This window comes from Condylura cristata, unplaced genomic scaffold (genome assembly GCF_000260355.1).
Source record: "Condylura cristata isolate star-nosed mole 26May11 unplaced genomic scaffold, ConCri1.0 scaffold00006, whole genome shotgun sequence".
In the NCBI taxonomy this organism is placed as follows: domain Eukaryota; kingdom Metazoa; phylum Chordata; class Mammalia; order Eulipotyphla; family Talpidae; genus Condylura; species Condylura cristata.
Genome location: NW_004567107.1, coordinates 10,771,443 through 10,794,005, shown reverse-complemented (window position 1 = coordinate 10,794,005; position 22,563 = coordinate 10,771,443). Strand labels below are relative to the sequence as shown.

Here is a 22,563-nt window from a genome sequence, read left to right as displayed (position 1 = left end):
CTGGGAATGGAGCTCATGCTGCAGTGGCTTCTGGGAGTTTCATAATACAGTGTTTTAACCTGTTGTGCCACCAGGGAGAGCCCACCCTGCTCTTCTTTCAAAGGTTTTACTTCAAGAAGCCTTTTCAACTTTTACATCCTACCCATGTTAGTTTTCTTTAGACTCTGTAAATATTGCATACAAAGAAGTGAAGTAGTATTCTAAGGTTTCCTCCAACTAATAGGTATAGGAGCAGGAACTTCCACCCTTGTCTTTGATCCACGTCCCTACATCATCATTGTTGATATGTAAATCTTAACAGTGAAGTTTAACATCTACAGAATCCTTCCTGTACATAAGGTTCTCTTTTTGGATAAACTCATGCAGTCTAGAGAATAACTCTATAAGGCTTTTATTATACCTACCTCACAGAAAGAATAACTACTCAGGAAACACACCATCCATAAACTGATAGAGAGGATATAGGTAGTTAAGGAGCAGTCACAAAGCATTCTAGCTCCAGGGGCTGAGCCCTTACCAATCGACTCAGATATGAAGGCTTGGCTCTAAGTATCATACCAAGTGCACTTTATTTACACTCTTGTACATATTTCAACACACCATGAAGCCCTGAACATAGAAAAAGCCTTAACATTTCAAATACCTAGAGATTCATTTAGTTACCACACACTTCTGGATGACCTACTATGAGTAAGATACTGTGAACGTATTACAGGAGATAAAGAAATGTACAAAATTATGGTAATAGTATTCTGGAGTTAATTTTGGCCTGGCAAGCAACTTATTTTATAGGCCCCAACATCAGTCTTTCAGACATCAAGCCCAAGCCATAATTATAAAACCATTTTGGGGATCCAAAGTAAAGTTATCAAAGTTATTGCTGATGGAACTAGTACAACCACTGTGGAAAACTGTTTGGAGGTTTCTCAAACTGCTCAAAGTGGAGCTTCCATACGGCCCAGAAATCCTACTATTAGGTATCTACCCAAAAGACACAAAAACATGGATTCAAAAAGACACCTGCACCCCATGTTTATTGATGCTTTATTTACAATAGGAAAGACATGGAATCAACCAAAATACCCAAGAATAGATGACTGGATTTAAAAGATGTAGTACATGGGCCTTCCCTGGTGGAACAGCAGGTTAAAGCACAGTACTAAGAAGCTAAAGCCACTTCAGCATGATTTTGATCCCTGCCCTGGAGGTAACCCACATGGTGCAACGACCTTCCCTGACCCACCCGCTGCTCCCCTCGTCAGTGTACTTCATCAATAGGCTTGTTTGGCTCCCCACTCTGTCTCTGGTGAATCCTCTTACCACCACCCCCCCCGCACCTCTAGCCTGTACCCCAGTTCTGTATGCATAAATAAATCTTTTTTAAAATATTAAAAATTTAAAAAGAGGTGGTACATATACACAATGGAATATTACTCAGCAATCAAAAAAATAAACCCATGCCTTTTGCGGCAACATGGATGGAGTTTAGTGAAATAAGACAAAAAAAAAAAAAGTCAGATATTTTCACTCAGCAGGAGCATAAAGGACCAGGGAAAAAATAGTAATAATGAACAACTATATACCAGAGACATTTTACAGGGGTGGAATGGGGAATGGGATCAAAAAATGGGGGTGGAAGGAGTGCAGTGGACTGTGGTGATGGCACCCAGGTGATGTGGTGATGGGGAGCCCATGGGGATTACAACTTGGATAGAAAAAGGCACAAAGTGATATAAAAATAAGCTATTATATTATTTAAAAATAAAGTCTTTATACCAAAAAAAAAAAAGTTATTGCTTGTGGAAAGGGAATTTAAATAAGCAGAACTGCAAATACTATCACTAGTCTTCAATAAGAGAACACACATTTTTACCAGCAACACAAAATAAAAAGGGTATCATCTCAATAAGATATTCCTTCACATTTTGACAGATACCAAATTTTACATCAGAGATTGAGAGTTACTGACCTTCAAGACTTGGCCAAAAGATAATGACAGAGAGGCACACACATAAAACAAGATGTCCAACAGAGACATGGCCATAAGGGAATGAGGGGGCTGGAGGCACACACATAAAACAAGATGCCCAACAGAGACATGGCCATAAGGGAATGAGGGGGCTGGAGGAGTGTGGGCACTGGAATATGCAGGCTGAGCAAGAGGCTGAGAATCTCTACGACACTGCAGTCTACAGTGCTCAGCATGCTATGGCTCTTCCTTAAAGCCATACTTAGAGAAGGGCAAAAAATTAAAGTTTATAGGTTGTTGATGGCTGTTTCACTTTGGAGTTTTTATTTCTGGTGAAGTACCAAAAAGGCAGCTTCCATGGCATGATTCAAAAATGTAAATTGTCTCCTAAGAACACAATGAAGTCAACGTGAAGAATGTTGGTTAACAGAAGTCAGAGGGCCTGACTTCCTTCTGATTCCTGCCTCCTCCCCTAAATGCACCAGGAAGTTGCCCAGGTACATGCTTCCCCTTGGGTCAACACGTGTTCCTGCAATGGTTGGGGATGATGCCAGGCATCCCTGTACCACAATGATTTATTTCTATCACTCTAAGGGATTTTCTTAAGCTTATCTCTGAGTCATGACAATTTGTTACCTGCTCGGCTTCTCCCTCTTTACCAGTGCCTCCCATGAGCCAACCAGATACTCCATAATGCCAACCTGGATAATGAGGAGATAAAGACTAGAGGCTACAGCAGACAGACCTGCTTTTGCTCAAGCTGCCGGCCCTACCAGGTGGCAAATCACACTGACACTTTTGTTCCCATATCAGTCAAATTGTATCCTTCCACTGTATCTTATTTTATGACTGTTCAGTGAAATGATGGATGGAAACCAAAGGCAGCATATGTTCAGCAAATGTAGCCATCACTACTATTGGACCACTTCCTTGACTAATCTACCAAAGGCTCCTTCCCACCTCTAGATGCAACTGTCAATCATGATCACTTTGCCCTATAATTCCCCATGTCTCACTCTTAATCCCTCTACCCACCATCTCTTCCCCATGCCTTCTGGGTTCCCTGAAGTTGCTTAAAGCATGGCCTGATCTGTTTTACACCTGTTAACTTTTCCCCAAGATAATCCCTAAGCCAAGAATGTTCTCCATCTCAAATCTAATAAAGCATTGAATCTCTGTAAGATTCAGTTCTGGATCATCCCCTCTTTGAAGACTCCTCTGAATCCCCCAAGAAGGGGAAAGCACAAACTATTCACATCTCTATGACAACATATAGGATGCTGCCATATGTGAGGGCTTCTCAAGAGTGTGGACTTTGTCATACGTATGTCAGTATCAGCACATTCAGACAGACCTTGTGCACCTCACTCACCCAGTGCTGTACGGAAGGAAATGAAAGCATGAACAAACCAAATATCCATGTGGGGCTGCAGGGCTGCATTTCACAGCTTGCCAAGCATTTGGGCTTCACTGCCACCATTTGATGTCCACAGCCTTCTGGGGCTTGCCCAGGAGACCCAGGCTCAGAAGGGTGAGTTCTGACCAGATGAGACATCATGGCAAAGCTAGAGCCTGAACTCAAGTCTTCCAAGGCTAAGCTCAATGCCAGACCACACATACCCATACTATGAGGAACTGCTGATAGTTATTAGAGAAGCCCCAACCCAGGAGCTAACTTATAGGGAACAGAACAAAAGAGAGCATAGGATTAAGGAGCCATTTTAAAGAGGGCTGGGAAGACAAAGGTGGATGCCCAGCTACTCCTGGATGCCCATGGGGCAACAGTGACACCGACTGAGCACGTAGGAGAGTCTGTAGGTAAAGGAAACAATCATCGACAGATACTGGAAACAGATCTTGCCTGTTTCACTGATGGGCAACCCCATTTCCTGCACTGTGCTCCTTATTACAACTGAAGTTTCAGCCCTTGGAGAGAAGCCGAGAGATTTCTGCAAATGTTTTCTCTTCAACAGATGGAGTAGAAACTGAGAAGCATTACGAGGAAGATGGATCAGTGCGTCACATTTGCCAAAAAAAAAAAAAACAGCAATGGTTAAAAGCCATTGTAGTTAAATAGACCCAAGGTTGGCCTAAATCTTTTTTTTTTCTTTTTAATTACAAGTGAAGGAAAATTTAAAAGTTCTATTTCAGCCCTTGGAGCCACATCACAGCGAATTCAGAATGTTTAGTGGCTTGGCTGGGTATCAGGTTGCTTGAGATTTATGTGGGTTCAGGTCATAGCATGAAAAAAAAAAAAAAAAAACACCCAACCTAGGAAATCCAGGGCAGAAAAGCCAGGTTCAAAAGCCAGGTTCAAATCCAGCTTTTCCCACATGACTTCAAGAAAATCACTTAACCCTGAGTGTCAATCAGTCCTCTGCAAAATAGAAAAGCAAGTCCAGCCTCAGAGTTGCGTAGGCTCGGGGTGGGGGGCAGTCATAGGTGGGGGAACACAGAAAAATACCCCTTGCTAGTTTTCACTCATCTTGCATCTCCCAAGGGTGAAGGCACCCAAGCAACCTGGAACTTTCCTCTTCCTCCACCTTCCTTTTCTCCCAATTCTTTCTCTTTCTCCCTGAAGTTTGAGCAGCACAACTACCCTCTGGCATTTGCTTCCATCCTCCTCTCCCATCTTTCAAGCCTGAATATCTAGATGAGCACCTCACAAACTGTGCTCTCAGGATCACCTGAAATGGACACCCCTTGACACTCTCCCACAGGTCTTGGGTCCTGACCACAGACTTCCTAAGGCTCCAGGACCACAGAGGCTGGGATCCTGCCTGTCTATCAATGTCCCCAGAGATGCAGACACACAGGAGCACTGGGGACCTCTATTCTGGATGAAGCCTTCCAGAATAGACACTCTTCATTGGGGATACTCTCCAAATCTACTGGATACCCCATTTGAAACCCTCAAATCAAATCACTCCCAAAGCAAATATAATTCAGTGGGCATGGGTTGGGCCTGGACTTACTTATTTTGAATAAAATTCTCAGGAGTTAATAACTGGTGGTAGACTCTCAGCAAAGCACACAGTCATGTCAGCACACAAATGAATTTATACTACGTTTTCCCTTAAATGCTCTCCCACTATATCTCATAAAATCCAGTCTCTTGGCTCCCAAGACCAACCACATAGATTTGTTAATGATTACGGCTTCAGTGGCTGCATACATCTTCACTACATGTGCATCCATACATTTACATATTCACACATTAAGGGACACATGTGAGATGGAATGCATGCAGACCCATACCGTGTGTATCCATGACAACATGTTTGCACTGGCACACACACACCTACCATTTACTCAGTCATAAAATTATATAGACAAGAATACCTTTAATGTCGAGTTTATTTCAAGTACCAGGTCTGATCACTTTGATTCTAAGATCCTAAGTTGACACCTATTTCATAGCTGTAAAATCAAATATATTGGCATTTATGAAATCACTTACTTCAATATCAGAAACATAGTGGGTGCTCAACCACTGTAAGTCAAGAACCACACAGTCATTTACATATCCTAACTATTCATCAACACAGTTTACCCACATATAAATGCACAGAGGAATCCGTGGGTGCATCCTAATACAATGCAAATGTGTGAAAAATATCCAGATTCACATTTTATGAGCAGCATGAGCTTGTGAGCATGCCTACACACACACACACACACACACACACTCATGGCTTCCATGGTATAAAGCAAAGAGCTCTGGATACTTTACACACTTCCTTAAGCCAGGTTCTTCCTCCAAGTGTCCAAATATGCCATTGGATCTGAGATCCTATGAGAAAGCACGGGAGAAACAAAGACCACACACAAAATTGACAAGTCCTTAAATAAAAAAGTTGGGGTCTTCAAGTCAATACCTCAGAAGAAATAGGAGTAAGGTCACAGATCAACACTGACCAAGAGGAAACAAGAAGAAACTTTGAGGGACAAGTGGGTAAGACTGGCTTAACCAGTCCAGCTAGACACAGCATTTTTCTCGAATTCTTCCATAAATCAGAGACTCCTGGAGCTTTCTTTTCAAAGAGAGAAAACCAGTACTGGGAGACTGTTTCTAGAATAACGATATGGTTAAGTTTACCAATATAAATAATTTTGGTCCTTAACTCTTATTTTGCTCCAAACTTTTCTATTGCTTACGGTTTCTGTCTTAGGTTTTAGCCAACAATCAGAATGCCAATAATGTTTAAATATGCAGAAAGTCTGCCTTCCACCCCCATCACTGTCCTCTGGCCAATATATTTAACATTCCTGGTAGCATGTACTGTATTTCCCTCGTGGCCATTTTGTGTTTTTCCTGTATAAAGACTCCCAAGAACAATTGTATTTTTAATGCCATGTTCTTATTTTCTCTGACTAGCAAGAGGGTGGACCAGATGACTATAAAATGCCATTCTCTTCTAAAAGACTCTAATTTCATGATTCTGTGATTTTTAAGATTTGGCGGTTACTAAGAATTGTTTTTTTATATTACAGAAATATTACATTCTATGAGTCTCTGAGATTCTCCCTCTTGGAATTTTTATTATTCTAAGATTCTCTGATTCTAAGTTTGGGTACATCCTAAAATTCTACAACTTTGATGGTAAGATGCTAAGATTAGCAGAATATGACACTAAGACCTTATGATTCTAAGTCCCCCTTCCCTCGATGAGAAAGTAGTTAACAGCCTGCCTTCAGGAGATGGGGGACCGGCATCAAAGACTCTGTATCTGAGCAGGAAAGGCAGTGTACTTGAAAAGAGAGGCATGCTAGAGGTAAGAGAGTCCACAAACAGCTCCAGGCTGTTCATGTACTTCCTTTGGGCTCAGTCTTCGAGCTGGACCCGGCTGAATGGCCTCGGATGTATCACTAGGACAGAGGTAAGGTGCCATAGAGGGAAGCTCAGTGCCTACCACAGGCCTAAACTGGAAGGTTCTCAATAAATTCTATATAACTAAACAAGTAATTGGACTCACCTGCATATTTTTCCTCCTCTTTTTTTCCATCACTCCCTTCTAACATCCTCCACCTCTTCCTCCTTTCCCTCTGCATATCATCTCTTAACAGTCTTCTGGGGCTTCCCTGGTAACCTAGGGTTTAAGACTCAGCTCTATCATAGATCTGACCTGAGTTTGATCTCCAGCCAGGGAGGTGACCCACATGGCACAGCTGACTTCTCCTGTCTTGACCTTTGCTTCCCTTAGCAGTGTATTTCAGTAGCTCTGCCTGTTCTGCTCCCTAATCTGTGTCTGGTGAATTCTCTCACCTCCTGCACCTCTGGCCTACATGCTAGTTACTTCTATGGCAAAAACAAAACAAAACAAAAAACAGCAATAAAACAGTCCCCTAGAACTTGGTGTATGCTAATTATATAGGAATTCAGTGACATGTACATTATTGTTTCTATTTAGCCAACGAGGAGTCCAAGACTAAGAAATACAACCAAACCAAATGTCAATAGCACACAATTGAAGTGACAGAAAAAGGATCAACCCCAAATCATCTCCAAATTAACTCCATGTTTGTCACTCCAGCCTTCACTCTACAACTGGCTGCTAATTACAGAAATAATAATAAAACAAAGAACCCCAGAAGACAATGAGTAAAACAACACCTAGAGAGAAGACCTATACTTCCTAATCCTGAATGGAATTGAATTCATTTTCTCAATCAATGCCAATTCTCATTTCAGGATTTCCAATAATTAAGGGCCTACCACACCCAAGTGTTCATTTCATTTTCCAGCTTTTTCTCTTCCTCTTGAGAGGTTGTACATGGCATGTGTTTATTTTTCAATTAAAGCAAATTAAACTTAATTTTGTTTTGAGAACTTTTTTTTTTTAGAATTTCATAGCCCACGGTGAGATAATTGAGACCCTGCTGTTTCCAGAAGTACTATTTAGAAAGAATAGGCCTAGATCTGGCATAACCTTGCAGGATGGTGCCTTTCACCTTCTCTATCTCTCTTCCCACCAGCATGGCATTTCTCCAGTCTTCCCACATTCCTACCACCACCTGAGCATAGAAGGATATTGTCACCCTGTCATTTAGCTACTATCATAAGTTGCTAACAGGACAATAGAGCCCCCAACTTTCCTTCTCCCTTGTCTACTTTATTTCAGACCTCAACAAGTCAACCCTTTCCTTAACAGTTATCAGAAATTTCCTAAACACAAATTACTTAATGTAAGTTTTGAGGTGTTATACATCCCATCCCTAGATGCTTTCTCTACCTTCACATTTAGCATTATCTCCAGTCATACTGGTTTGTTGCCTATCCCACTGTCCTTTTGCAGCTTTTCAACTAGCCACTCAGCCTTCATGGTTCACACAGGTAGACTCCTCTCTGCTGCTTGATGTCAGTACCAGCTACTCTGGATTTCTTCAGACTGCACATCTGTCTCCTTATCATACTGCCAGAGGAACTGATCAGGGGTATGTTGTATTATTACAGGTTGTTCAGAATCTGCAACACAGTACTTCCTCCAAAAAAAAATTGGGGGGTTAAAGCACAGATTACAAAGCTAGATGGAGCCACTTCAGCACAAGTTCGATCCCTGGTCAGGGAGCTGACCCACATGGTGCAGCAGACCTCTCCTGTCTAGCCTGCTGCTCCCCTCGGCAGTGTACTTCAGTCAATATGCCTGTTCTGCTCCCCACTCTGTCTCTGGTGTATCCTCTCACCAACCCCTGCACCTCTGGCCTGTACCCCAATTCTATGCATAAATAAATCTTGAAAAAGTTTTATTTTTTTGAGAAAAGGATGGGAAGAAAGTGGAATAAACTGAAAGGCAGACAGTGAGTGAGAATCAGCAGGGAAGGAAAATAAAAAACAGGAAATTGAATGATAGGGCAACTTTATAAAATCTGGGGAGCATGTCTTTTTTTCCATTTTTTGATAATCATCTTAATGTGACTGCCGTTTTTGGAATAATGTTCACCATCCATATTGCTTGTAGAAATATTTCCATATTTTTCTGTTTTTCTATGAAGAACAGATTATCTAATGTAGAGTTTCTTCCAGTAAACTACATGGGATAGTAATAGTAATTGCATGAAAAAATAAGGAGAGCTGGAGTTCTACAGTCAAGTAATATTGAGAAGGTCAAATGAGACTTTAAAATCTCCCTCTACTCCATGGCTCTGTGATAAGAAACAGATACAGTTTGGAGTCATGTCTTTTTGTCACCAACTCCTCTAGCTGGATGACCCAGACCTTCCTCTCCAGTGCCATCGCCTGTCCCAGGCCTTTCCTAGGCAACTTGAACTAGCATGTTTTCTTCACTTCCGTAGCTTCCTATGAAAACACTTCATTTCTGAGAGCCTGCCTCAAATATAGCACTTACTTCGTGGAATTTAATCAGTCTCTGGCAATTACATGTCATGCATTGCACACTGTGATTACAAAGGTGACTATGACACAGTCTTATGTGTCCTTTCCCTCCCCCTAAGCCCTTGGGATTATGTCATAGTCACATACAGTCTCGAGAGCTCAGTTTGATGGCTTAGTTTAGGAAACTGCGCCATCTGTAAGTCCACTTTAGAGACCATTTAAAGTTTAAGTCCGTGACTATAAGCCATTGTTTAAAACCCTGAATACTTATTCAAATTATATACAAAAGAGCAATAGAGCAATGAAGATCAAGAGGAAACTTTCTGAAAGGCAAGGTGTGGAGATGAGGAGGGGTCCCCTGGCTCTCACCTGCTCATCCACCCCCTTGGTCCCCTGGCAGGAGCCCCAGGTCCACAGAACCTCCATTAAATCTCAAGTCTTCATTTTACAAGTGAGGACATGGAGAGCCAGAGATTTACTCAGAACCCAAAACAAAGATGTTAAAAGAGCTCGTGTTTTCTGATTCTATGCACCATCCCAGTACTTTCCATCTTCGGACACACACGCGAAGCGATTCCAGGCAGTACGAAGATCCACTTTTGTTTAAGGCTGAGGAAGCTAATGTGTACTGCAAAATAGAAATTACTCTCCTTAAATCTTTAGTTTTAAGAGTATTATTATCCACACCAAAGTCAAGTACGTGGCGATATGTATGTGAAAAAAAAAAAAAAACCTAAAAGCATGTACTATAAAGTGTATTCTAAAACATGCATAATATTTTTACTTACTATTATAGCCTCAAAGAAAAAAATAGGAAAAACAACAATAGCAACAACAAAACACTTAATTTGATTCAGACAAGAAACAGAAATTTTACAAAATCTGCATTCACTATGCACATCGACTTGGGTCCTTCTTTTAAACCAAGAATTGCTCCCTCACCCCTCACATCCTACTACTTAAAATTACTCATTAACCAAGTAACACACATTCATTAGAGAAATATTAGAAAATACCAGTGACTATAAAAAGAATGAAATGCATGCATTCCACCCAAAATATGGGAGCATCTTATCAAAAAGGCATGATACACATAATATTTTTATCATATGCTTTTTAACTGAAGGTTCACTAAAAGTATGTGCCAATTAACAGCATAATATGTTCTATTTACCAAAAATTTCCTATATTTAAGAGCAATATTGCTAAATGTTTTAATCTATGCAGTGTCCACTCTCACAGCAAAACAATTGGGGGGGGTCTTATTTTTACAAATCACCATCTCTATCTGCATCCCACTTTCTGGGGCATAAATGCTCTCCTCTACTATTCTCCATGACTGGAGATGATTCATTATCAGTTTTGTTTTGACGTTCTTATATTTTACTTTCCCCAAAACCCTGACAAATGCCCTCTTAACATAACTGCACACCTGGCATTCATTTACCTTTTAGACTGGGGAAATATTTAAAATGGAACACTCGGCACCTTTTTTTGGTAAGCCAGAGAGAGAGAAATGATGATAATGTTCAAGATTCCATCTCTGCTCTCCTCCAGGCCTTGCTCCTCTGCTCTGGCTCCCCCTCACTGCACTCTACTGTAGCCCCAGAGGGCAGAGGGAACCCACCAAGCCCAGCCCCACCTCAGCAGCTGTCGCTCGCTACTGTGTTCCCGCTAGCCTGCTTCTTCACAATGGCATCATCCGAATGAGGACTGCCCTTCCCTGTCCAGAACAGCATGCCCTCCCCCACCATGCCACCCTTTGCTCTGAACTCCATCAGACACCTGCATTTTTCCATTTTCTTCTTCCTCACTAGGAGGTCAGCTCCAAGATGGCAGGCCTCCTTCAGTTTGTACACTGCTGCCTTTAAACTCCTAGAGCAGCATCAGATCCATGGCTAAATGATAGACGTTTGGTCAAGCAGAGACTGGAAGTCCCATTTCAGAGAAGGCTGTAGTCAATAGAAATATCCACCTGTGCCCCAGGCAAGCATGTGTCCACATTCTTGCTATTTAATGGAGGTGCATGGCACCATGTCACATATTTGATTACTATTGACCCCAAATGTGTTGGTGATTATAAATTTATTGACTGCTTGTGATCCCCCTTCACTTTTTAGCTGTAGTGCTACCCCCAGATGATGTTTAGATAGTGGACGATTTTGTTGACCACACTGGGGCTCATGTTCCATTAATAGAGGAGAACTCAGTCCTGGATAACCCCCATGTGCTTCCCTATTTACCCTGAAATGCATTCAATATTTCTTTCCCTATACATGTGATGTGTGTGTGGAGAGAGACAGAGATCAGATATAATATATATATATATATATATATATATATATATATATATATATATATATATATATATATATATATATATATATATATCTGCAACATCTGGCTGTCACAATCCACACCACCTCCACCCTGCGATTTCCTGAGTTGTTTTTAAAAGTGTTACTGTTATCAGAAATGGCTCTGGTGAATCTGTTCCCAAGAAAAGTAAGATCTTGGCTCTCAGCTCTGGCCCAGAATCAGAAAGCAGCTTATTCAATGATGACTGGCCCTGGTCTCAGCAGCATTTGAACTTCCACAACTTAGGGATGAAATAAACAAACTAAGCTAAGGTTTCCTGCCGAGACATTGTGAAGTTAAATTACTATTTTAAGAGGCTATGAAGTTGGCAGCCAGAAAGAGCTGCAAGAGTAGGATATATTCATGATGCTGACAGATTAAAAAAAAAAAAAAAAAAAGGAGAGAAAGCAAAAAGCAGGTTATTAAGGAGCTTTAAGAAGGCCCCTCCAGGGTGCCATCCAAGCGTCTCCCAGAACCTCTAAGATGGATGTTTCTCTCATGTAGGCATGTACGAGACAGGGATTGAGGGCAGAGTCTTAGTGACAGAATCGCTGAAGATTTGCCACAAGGGACCTGACCTAAGACAATAGAGACTGAGCAGCAATAATCAACCTGGATGTAGGAAGACCTCTGAGTTGCTAAGGGCTGTACAGTGCCTTGAAGGTGGGTGGAGAGCAGAGAGCCTGGTGAAGGAACATTACGCTAACGTCTGGTGGAGTGGAGTGGAGGTTCTGTGCCACTCATCGGTAATCTTGGGGAAAATTCTTTTACCTCTAGGCACAAGGTCCTCATCTGGAAAATGGGGAGAATTACTCCAATGTCAGAGTGTAACTGGAAGCAGCAGCTGAGATGAAAGTAAGTTTAGACATGCCGGCACATTGGAAAAATAAATGTTAAAAATGAGTGAGAGGTTCACGGCAAGGAAGAGGTGAGTCCTGTGGCTCAGCCAGAGCTCACACCTCATCATCCTCTCTCTCGTAGGCACCTGCTGAATGCCCTGGTCCTACTGATCAGAAAACCAGGTACATGGACATGGCTGAGGGGGCTGGGATACTACAGCCTGCTCAGATACAGCTTGAGCCTAAAGAGAAGAGGGTTTTATCTTTTTTAAAATGAGAGAAACTTGACCTGGATTATGCTGACAATATCTTTCAGTGCCGATCGTGGGTGAACTTGTCTTGATCTGGTTTCTGACTCATGTTAATATGGAGAATAAAAATGTCTGCATTTTTCTGTCTCTCTCCTTCCTTAAGCCTTTTCCCCTGATCATTGCACTTTGCCAGATCAGGAGAGTGAAGACTAGTGAACGTGAGTGAGTGAGCTTATTGGTGAGGTAGTTCCTCAAACCTGCCAAGAGTGGCTTTCCTGCAGGACACACCGAGCTGGTGGACTCTCTTGGGATCACAGACAACGCTGAGTAAAACAATAAAAAGTAATGATAATATTTATATAGTATTGACGCTCCAAGCGCCTAGCATATGAACTCATTTGATCCCCACAATAACTGATAAGGGGTCAGCATTGTCACCCTCATGTTACAGCTCATGTCAGGAAAGTGACACAGGAACAGTGGGTGATCTGGCCAAGGTCACAGAGCCAGCGAGTGGCAGTGCCGACCTTCAACCTCTAGCATCCAAGCTTTCAACCACTGCACTTTCATGTCAAACAGAAATAGTCCAAATTCGGAACAGACCATCCACTCAGTGTTTGACCTTGAATAAGGTCAGAAGTCTTGCTTTCCTCATGTCTAGCATTGGGGATGAAAACTCTCTTGTTGAGAGAATATTGCATCAGAGGCATATCCAGCACTCCGGGAATATATAATTCGCTCAGTCCCTACATGGCCCCATTCCAAGGCTGGTTTCACACATGTGACATGTCACACATCCCTAAACACTGTGAGTGAAGATTCTTCCAGAATCCCCACAAATGTCGTCCTCTGATCTGTCTGTGTAATCCCCACTATCAGGAATGATAGCAGAGGCAGATAAAACTAGCCAATCAGGCAGTATTTTCACAGGAGTCATTTGTAAGGCTTCACTGGCATTTGAATGATGTTGTTCTGTAGGTATGTATTCAGAATACAATTCTTTATGACCCCTCTCCGGCCTCCCTTGCCTCGGCTATCTCTGACAATGGCATTTGACAAGGGCCACTTCATCTCAGAGTCCTGCTTACAAAATGTGTCCCGGCAGAAAAACCCAATTACCCACCCCTGCCTGGCAATGTTCTTTAATCTTTCCCCTCCAGTCCTAAATAAACCAGAGCACTGATCCCTGTGCTCTCTGCAGATGTTTTTATAGTGTCAGCTAAGGCTCCTTGTGGGTCCCCCCCACCATGGTGGGCCTATAAATGCAGAACCCATCACATTCCATAAGAAATTTTCTCTACTGCCATGTACCTAGAAACATACTTAAGGGAGATGTCTCAGTCAACAAGCTGACAATGCCCAGGGTTCTCGAGTCTCTAAGAGGCCCACTGCTCATTAGACTTCATCAGCTTATGCTGGCAGCTAGTTCTTAGAATGGAGGCCTCAGAATTGACCACTTAGAAGCATGGGTCCTGCAAAAGGCAAGCGGGCCCTAGATGGCTGTGCTTCCTCCATCTGAATCTATAACTTGGCTCCCCCCCCCATTATCCCCAAATCCATTATTTCTCATAGAGGTTCCCACTGGCTCATTTGCAGGACCTTTGAAAGGTTAGATAAATTATATCTCAGAAACCCCCTCTGGGCTAGTATCGGGTTAACCCTTACAAAGGTTTCTTGCTGTTCAGATGGACCATTTACTTGAAACCCTGCTGCTCTGACCTTTGCAGTTTACACACAAAAAAACGATTGCATCTTGCTTTTGTTAATTGCCTTATGAATCTTCCTCCTCACCCTGGGGGCGTGGGGGGGGGGGTACAGTCTCTTAGCTGTTCCCAAGATGGCACAGCAAGGTTGGATACAGCTTTGCACCCTGTGAGAAAATCTTCCCAAACTGAGAACAGGATTTGTTTAGAATGATCTATTCTGTGTGCTCACCAGGCTTTCTGTTCCTCTGTGTGTCCTCTGCTGGATGGCAGACACCCCTGGCAATTTACCACTCTTCACTTTCTCACACCCGGGCTTATTCAGTTTATTCTCCTTCAAGCCACACACAATCTCCAGAAGACAGTTCCTCTGAGAGACAAAGATCCCCATCACCCTCATATTCAAAAAGAAGAAATTAATTTCACTTTTCCTCAGCCTCATTATCTTCTTAATTGTCTTCTTTGCCCCCTCAGTAGCAAGGACTATCTATGGATTTCTAGGCAGCCTTTTTAGGCTACTGTACTCCAGGAGGACAAGGGTTTCATGCTACCACGCAATCACTTTGATATTAAGCCTTGCAGCAGGGGGCACGTTACCCGCTGAGCCACCCTACCCCGAGTTGCCATCTGTGTCCAAGGTTTGCCTTCTTTTAGACGTGCTCACTTTAAGAAGACACACAAGCCTTATGATAGCTCATGGCAGGGCTGTGTGAGCCTCTCTCTGCTTCATTATGCCACAGGCTCAAAAAACTGGGCAATTCCTGAGGCAGGCAACAGTGTATTCCTTTCTGATTGACAGAAGTCATCCCCAGAGAGCACCTGACTCATAAGATAGCTCAGAAACACAATGGGGGGGAGCAGGATTAGTATCCAGTGCCCAGACCCTATGCTCTTACTAAATAAAAGTTGGAATCGATGATGATCTAACATCAAAAAACAAAGTCTCTGTTCCCTAAGACCTGAGAGTCATCGCCGTCATTCTCATCCTCACTCCCACCGCCACCTCTGTCTTCCTCTAATTTTCACACAAACGTTCCTAGAAACGACAATTCTTCATCCACCATGAATGATAATTGCATGAGGGTTTGCAGAACCCCCTCTACTAGTTTGCCAGCACCTAGCAGGACTCATCACCATACCCCTGAATCATTTTTTTCAAGGCCTTTCCCAGATAAGATATGCAATAAATATCTGCTGATGCCAACTGATTCCAGCTTTTATCCCTTTTCACCAGACTTCATTTCAATTACCTTCTCCCCAGGTATTCATTCCCTTCCTTCTTTTCGATCTATCTCTCTCTTTCTCCAGTCTCTCCCCTCCCCCCCTTCAGATTTAGGCATTTCCAGAGTCTGCAGCACTCAGAGCAGGACTACAAAGTAAGATGAGAAGAATTCATTGAAATGACTGATTAAAAATGGACAAGATGAAAACCCATTAAGAGGACTTGGTGATGAGCTTCTGACAATCTCCAAACTCTCCTCAGCTCAGTGTTCAGGCAACCTGCTTCCCAAACAGAGATGTCAAGGGGGAGATGTCTAGACTTCCACTTCCTCATCTTCAACAAGATCTTCATGGTCTGGCCCTGACCTACCTTTTATGTTTTTATCTCATGACATCCCCCCCCCCATTCCAAATGTCACAACACTGGCCTTTGTATGTCCTAAGCTTGCCCCTATTTAGCATCTTTCCATAATACAATCTCTTCAATAATCACAATGCTGGCTCTTGCTCATTTAAATCTCAGTTCCAGGATGACCTCCCATGTAGACTTTTCCTGATGAAACTATCTAGAGTTATACCATTCACATGTCTCCCTAGCCCATTACCTTAATCTATTATTTTAATGCATGATGTTGGCTAGCATCAATTAACTAATTTTCTTACCCATTTATTTATCTATGACCCACCTCTCCAAGCTACACTATAAGCACCATAAACATAGGATCATGTTCACTTCTGATGTCTAGGTCTGTGCTGTTCAACACAGTGATCACTAGCCTTGCATTGTTATTTCAATTAAAATATAAATTAGATCAGATTAAAAACTACGTTCATCAGTAATACCAATTACAATTCAAGTGTTTAGCAATAAATGTGGCTAGAGGCTACCACAATGGGCAGCCCAGAGAACATATTCCTCATCACAGGATATTCCATATGACAGCAATGCCCTAGAACAATGTTGGGAAAACAGTAGGTGCCCAATCAATATCTGATGAATGAGTGGATGAATGAATGCACGTTTTTAATGTGCACTGAATTTCATGTTAACCCCCCAATGTCTTCGGGTTTTCTAAACTCTGGAGAGAGATAAACTAGACAATGCCCATGGGGGCACTGTCCTCCAGCATGGTGAGGGGCCCAAATGACTATTGAGGGACAGGGGGCTATAGAAATAGATCTGCTTAGTCTGGAAAAGAATGTGATATGTTTATGCTCCCATAATGTTCATTTCTGATGTCTAGATCTGTGCTCTGTGCTGTGTGTGTGTGTGTGTGTGTGTGTGTGTGTGTGTGTGTGTGTGAGGAACTGATAATTGGGAGAGAATTATACTTACGTTGTAGGTTATCAGAGACTTAAGGATAGAAGGGACATTAGAGTCAAGGTAGGGGATCGTTCCAATGAAGTTCTCCATATACAACACAGCCTGTTTTGTAGGGCAATGAGTCCTCCATGCTGAAAGTACTAAAAATGAGAATGAGTAGCTAAGTGCAATAGACACCGAAAAAAAGGACATTTGATTTTTGAATAAGGTGGAGGGTTTGGTTATTGGAAAGCTTAAAACAATGAGTCGTTTTTATCTATTAACTCCGTGACTCCTTCCTAACATCATTTTAAAGCAGTTAATAATTTGCCTTAGCTATTCTCAGAATCTACTAAACAACCTAATCCTTTTGACCACCCACAAAAGTTAACCTTAGCTCAGTGGTACACTGGAAAGAACAGAGATGCTGAAGGAAGATTCCAGCTCAGTAATGTGATCTTAGGCAAGGGACTAACTAGCATGAGTTTCATTTTCCTTTTCTGTAAATTCTACACTTGGGGCTATATTTTCCTCACTGGGTGGAAAGAAAGTTGAAAGAGATGAAAATGAAAGCCTTTGGAACATGGTCACGTCCACCTCCAAGAAGGATACATTTCTCCCTGTTGTTCCTAAATTGTTGGTATAGGTGGCAGAACTTTTGAAGCTATTATTGTATTGCTTTTAGTAGATACGAAGAACAGTAAGAGAAAGAGAGAGAGAGAGAAACATTTCTAGGGAGACTAGTAGGTATCAATCCAAGACACTCCTCCAAAAGCCATATTGAAGTGGGCAACTAACCTTACACCTGCAGAATTTTAAAATGAGACAGAAACACAAGCCACAATGGTGTTTCAGAGAAATTAGGTGAAATAGAAGAGAAAGCTATTAGTTCCAAAATGAAACTAAGGGATAACTTCCTGGAAGGGTCATTTGAACTAGACATCAAAATATGTGTAGGGTATTTAAAAGGAGAGGCAGAATTTGGGAAGTAGAGGGAAAAATAAGATATAACATTCCTGGTAAAGGGAAAAATAACATAAAACATTCCTGGCAGAAGGGGTTATTAGAATGGAAACCCTGGAGGGTTATTTGGAGAATGATGTTTGAAAATGCATGCTCCTCACATGTCCCTATCTTGTCTTCAATTCGACTACCAGAAGTTCAGTGGCCAATTTTTCAATCTTTTGAAATTAGCAAGGGAGATAGGGAGAGAAAAAGAGCAGGCTGTTTCTACCAGAGTGACCTGTACAGGTCATGTGTACTGATGGCTTCATCTACGGTACTGAGAAGAGACAAACCAGAGGATCCAAATCAGAAAATGTCTCGCGCATAGCTGAAGATCTCTTGGGAAAGACCTTTCTAGAGAAGCAGAGGACTCTGTGGTCAATAACATAAACTCTTGCAAGCACTAAGGGGGAGAATGATTTTAAGGTCCCGCTTGCACCGTTTCAAATATATTCATTTCAGACTGAGCTGGGCCTTCTAAAACTCAGCAGGGGCCCAACAGCTGATTTGGAATGTCTGAGCTATTTCTCCTTGGTTGGAATGGAGTCACAGCTCCCCCTTCTGGGAGCTGAAGTGCCATTCAGCCCCGGAAAAGCCTGCGTGGACCGCCTCTATTGCAGATGGCCCTGAAAACCCATGTGTTTTTTCTTAGTCTTCCTACACCCCAAAACCAGCATCTAGGAGTACGGGAACATAGTTTTCCATGTCCCTAGTTTTTCACGGGGCTTTATATATCCTTTCTCTAGTAATGCTTTTATTTAAGAGAACACAATTTGGCCCAGCGATTGCAATTTTCTCTTGGGGAATATAACAAGGAGGAAAGGCTTCTGGATCTATTTGTGCACTCTGTCTAAGAAGGCACCTTAGACAGTGTACTCACCTTCTTAGACTGAGTCTACTGAGTCTACTGTCGTGACAGCAATATATGTAACGGTACAGGGAAAAGATTCTCACGGATATGGAAAATTATTTGTCCAAAGTATGGTGGATGGCCATACACTTGGCTCTCTGGAAAGCAAAGCATACCTTAATACAGAGTTCAGGTATAGTCCAAATGCTTTGCTGGATTCCGTCTAATAGTCATTGTCTTTACTTGCTTATGTATAATTCTCTGAAATCACTGGAAAATTAATAGATGTCCACTGAGAAGAGTGTGTTTGTGTGTGTGTATGTGTGCAGTGATTGAGGCATGGAACCCTTTCTCTCCGGGATCATGTTTCCAGATGGAAGAGCTTTGAAATGCATCCCTGAAATGAGAAGTTTGATGAGGGAAGACAAGTGATTGTCTTAACGGGGAACATGGTGGCAGGGTAGGGGTGGACAGCGACAGAGCCCCTGGGCATTGTGGCGGAAAGGAAAGAACACTGATCTGGGAGTCAGACAACATGGGTGCTTGGGCATTCCACTAACTCTCTAGAGAATGCTGGTGAACTCTCATCCCCTCTCTGGGCCACTGAGTTCAGTCTGCACTTGACTATTCATTCCAGCTTCAATTTTTTATGAATTGATAAAGAAAAAGCCTGAGAGCAGTTCCTAACGTGGGTTTCCTCCTCTACCTTCCCATCGCCACCCAAAATGAACCAGGGAGCTCTACACTGACATGCGTTTCCTGAAGCAGATTCCTTGTGGCAAGTGCAGGCTTCAGCTCAAGGCGTCAGTCAGTCTCCAGCCAGAACGGTGACTCTGCGTGCCTGCAGGTAGCATCACCCACCCGCCAGGGCAGCCTCCTGCAAACACATGCTTGCTGTTATCGCCCCCCAAAAGGTAAATATATACATAATCTATTTTAACACAAATACATGTTCATTTGTTTGCCCCTCAACACCTTCTCAGTGGCCCCTTCCAGTGGGGGTAGACTGGCTCTGTCCCAGCTCTCAGCCCTTGTCCTCTCCTACATTTGCTGCCTGAGAGCAGAACGGCTGCCTCTTACCTTGGGAAAGTAACAGCTGCCGAGTCTGGAAGCCATGCTAACAGCAGTAAAACTCAGCATTTTTGCTGAGTAGGGCAAGCCTTTAAGAGGCAGCCGGGAATGAAATCAATGGCTGGCCTTAGAATTCAAGCCCAGCAAGACCTAGCCAGAGTGGCCAAGAGACTCACCTAGCAAGACTCCTAGGTGGTGAAAAAAAAAGGAAAGCAGAGACTTGACCAGAGATGCCGTCCTCACTGAGATGCCACCCTCTCCCCCGCATGCCCTTGGCAGTATGTTGGAGCCAAGCAAGAGATGTGAGGTGCAAATCGACAGCAGTTTAAGTCAATTCCTGCCACATCCTGTCATGAATTCCCCACCCTCAATCCATTCCCAAATTGTAGGTGCCCCTTAGTATTGAAGCACACACACATTACCCCTCTGTCCCTTCTCCCACTGGCCTCTTAACTCCAATGGAGACTAGCAGGCACAGTCAGGAAGACATTCTCTTGGGAATCTCCCAATCCAGTCTGAAATGGGGAAGGGAAGGAGGCTCTGTCTTAGGGAAGTGCCCCATCCATCTCTTGCTTATTACTCAGAGCTGCCCCCAAATGAAATTTCCTCAGTGATCCTCTGTAACTATGATGGATGAGCAAGTCCCTAAGGACTCTTTTTCCTTTCCCTTGAGGGGGATCAATGCAAACTTGCCCAGATTCTCCCCCAAAGCACCAGAACCAAGAAGTGCTGTTATGTTAGTCTGATTACAAACAGAGAGGGTTCTACTCTATTCCAGACTTGCCAAACCCCAGATAAGAAGGCCACTGTTGTCTTCCCTCTTTTCTCTGTCACCCACTACCCAGTGACTCCAAAATCCCATCAGAATCCTGGAGTCTGCCCAGTGTGGAATTTAAAGTGACAGTGTCCCCTTGCCTCTGGGTCTGGTCGTTTCTCCTATTAAACTGTGAGTCCAACTGTAGGAAGGCTCCATCATTTGGAGGAATTTTCCTTCCAGGGTACCAATATTAGGCTAAATAAGGTGCTATCCTGATCCCCATAATCTCTCCAAACCCCAAACCTGAAGCCCCAAGAGGAAGTCCACAGAGGGCTTCCTGATGGCTATGCGATCCTACAGGGACGATCCCTTTCCATGTAAGCTGAAGAGACCTAATTAAAAAGACACATCATAAGCACACACATACAAACACATACGTGCAAACCTCATACAGACATTGCCCCTTAAGTAGGTTATAGGACCTCTCTTCACCCCCCTCCCCTGCACACACTCACATGCCTCACAAACATCCACATCAAACACAAACGACGCCGCACACGCAAACACACACTAGCACCACATCAAGTTCCCAACATGGTACACACGTCGGGAGCGCGCGGGAGCACACGCCACTTATTAAAACCCACATTTAACCCTTCTCACACCAAGATAAGGGACCCCCTCACCGGGACCTGAGAGGACTCGGAGATGGCGGGGTGGGCTAGGGACGAGCTGAAGGGTGCTGGGAGGGGCGCACAGGCAGAGGCGCCCCGAATGCGGTTGGTCCCAGCCGCCTCCAAGGCAGTGGGGCTGCGGGGCGCTGCACCCGGCGCCGCCTTACCTGGAGTCAATGTCCGTCTTTGGCGGAGAGCTGCGGGCTGACGCTTTTTATTCTGCTCGGTGGGAACTTGGGAGAGCCCTGCGTGCAGCTCGCATACCGGGAACGGAGAGGGGACTGCAGGCGTGGGGGTACCTGGCTTCTAGCAGCCTGGCTCATACTCAGCCCTAAAGTCCCCTTCGCTGGTCCCGAGGACAGGCATGAATCCCAGCTCCAGAAGCGGTCACTACTCCCTCTGCCTCCTGGCGCCCTCGCTCTGGCTTGCTAGCTCTCTCTCGCTTGTTCGCTTGCCTGCGCTTTCCTCCTCCTCCCCCCGCTCCAGATCACTTCGCAGCCGTGGGGACCTGGAGCAAGGCGGCTAGCGAATGGAGAGGGAAGTCCAAGCGCGCCGCGGTCTCCAGGCGGGGAGAAGTGGAGGCTGGGCTACGCAGGAGGAGGGACTTACCCAGCGACCGGCGAAAATGAATGGGGGAGCTACTGCCGGGGGGCGGGGAGGGAGGAGCCGAAAGCCGGGTTTTATTCTGAGGAGTGTTTTGTACATCTTTAGGCGGAGGAGGAGGAGAAGAGAGAGGAGAGAAAGGAGGCCTCTGTAGAGGGAGGGGCGGCCTGGGTGGGCTGAGGCTGAGCCAAGGGGAATCTCGTGGGCCTGGGGATGGGGAGGCACGTCTGGAAGGACCCAGAGGGGCTGTGTGTGGTGTGTGCGCACAACCCTCCCCCTTCTGTTCTCAAGATTGTCTGCTTGTAGCTGTGTGAGTGCGAGTATCTGAGTGTTTCTGGGTATGCGGATGCTGTGTGTCTGATTTTTCTTACTCGAGTGTGGTTTTTGCCGGGGGAGGTGCCTGTGTGGGTCCATTTGTATCCTTGAGTGTCTCTATGAGTATTTAAGACTGTTTCTCTGTATGTGTAGGTTTGAGCCCACGTAATCTCCCAGAATTAAGCAAGTGCTTCTCTACGTGGGCAGGATGTGGGAGTAAGAGCTGTAGGGACTTAAAGTTCTCTGGATACCCCTGGAGGCCGAGAAGGGGCCAGGGACTGGGGCTAAGACATGAATATAGAGAACCAAAG

At 43.8% G+C, this 22,563-nt stretch overlaps 1 protein-coding gene across 1 annotated transcript in view; it reads right to left on the bottom strand.

Moving 5' to 3' along the window:
• BRINP1 (bone morphogenetic protein/retinoic acid inducible neural-specific 1) overlaps positions 1-21,891 on the bottom strand; it is a 163,991-nt gene extending 142,100 nt beyond the window's left edge. The window contains exon 1 of the mRNA XM_004677394.2: positions 21,502-21,891. The gene's annotated coding sequence lies outside the window, so the exon portion shown is untranslated. The remainder of the gene's footprint in view (positions 1-21,501) is intronic.
• Between the last annotated feature and the right edge of the window lie 672 nt (positions 21,892-22,563).